Consider the following 1,584-nt stretch of genomic DNA (forward strand, 5'->3'; position numbering starts at 1 on the left):
TTGAGAAACGATGTACAAATGCACTTTACACAATTGATGTGTGTATGGATTGCGATAACAGTTGTATGAGCCCCTAATAAAATGTTAAAAAAAACTCACTTTTTTATTCCATGAATTTGAACTCAGTTTAATTCACTGGAGATTCTGAGTAGCACACTTTGTACTTAATGATTAACCAAAACATTGGTAGTTCAAACCTACCCAGTTACTCCAGCAGAAACTCCTGGCAAACTGCTTCCTTAAAGAGTGCAGCCAAGAAAATCCCATGAAGCAGCTCTCCTCTGTAATACGTGATGTTGTCATTACACGACGGAATCAACTCAATGACGATGGGTTTGATTTCCTCGTGTTGTAGGTTCGTGTTCCCTCTTACATCGGAATCATGATACAGAACACTTCCATCACCTTAAAAAGCCTTGTAATGGTCATGCCTACCCTCCTCCTGATCCCTGGTAACTACTGATTTGTTCTCTCTCACTAGAGTTTCGCCATTTCGAGAATGTCAAACACGTAAACAATGACTGCTTTGAGCATTATGCTCTTTTAAGAACTTTGTATATGGGATCAAACGGACAACAGCAACTTGAACGACTCCATGGGAACCTGCAGGGGCAGGGACTTGCTGTCAATGGGGGAGGGCCGACTCAGAGAAGGACAAGGAGAACAGCAAATCGTGCACTCCCGCCACTCGGCGCACATCGAAGCGGACGAACTGGTGTATGTTTTGCTGTGTGTTCTCAACCACAACATCAAACATTTGACAAGTTTTTAATGACTCCTAAAAATCCCTAATCCCTCCCCTCTAGAAAAATCATAAATGGAATCATATCCTCTGTAACCTTTTGAGACTAGCTCCTTTCACTCAGTAAAAGTAATGCCTTTCAAATTCATTACATTATTGAGTGTTCCTGGTATGGGAAACTTGTTTCCCACGTAGACTTGTTTATCTAGATGTTTTTAAAATTAAGGAAACAGCATATTGAAAATCAAAGGATGCTGACACCAGAAGGGATCTTTATTATTTGAGTCCACCCTATCCCTTTACAGATGAGGGCCACGAAGTCCAGAGACGAGTGAAGACTTGCTGAGACTAGGCAGACACAGGTGATAGGGAGACAATGGTGAGAGACTGATTTAATCTTCCTCACAGTCACATAAACCATCCATCTTGGCATGAGATCAATGTTAAAAATGGGGGAAATGCACCAGCTATATTTAGTGTCATTGATTACAGTATTTGAGATGTGCAACCCTCCTTTTCTAAGCACAAAGAAAAAGTATTCGTAAATTCCTTTCCGGTGCAAATGCCAAAGAACCCCCAGTCCGGGGCTGAGAATATACAATCTTATCACACCAGGAATTGAAGCCATTTTCAAAAACTATGAGGATCATGAGTCGGAATTGACAGTGAGTTTGGTTTGGGGTTGGGAGGAGGACAGTTGGAAAGGAGTGAGTGAGTGAATGAGTGAGTGGGTGGGTGGGTGAGTGAGTGGGTGGGTGGATGAGTGAGTGGGTGCGTGGGTGAGTGAGTGAGTGAGTGAGTGGGTGGGTGGGTGGGTGAGTGAGTGGGTGAGTGAGTGAGTG

Source organism: Echinops telfairi, unplaced genomic scaffold, assembly GCF_000313985.2.
Source record: "Echinops telfairi isolate 266 unplaced genomic scaffold, ASM31398v2 ScPeMD7_18;HRSCAF=68, whole genome shotgun sequence".
Lineage (NCBI taxonomy): Eukaryota > Metazoa > Chordata > Mammalia > Afrosoricida > Tenrecidae > Echinops > Echinops telfairi.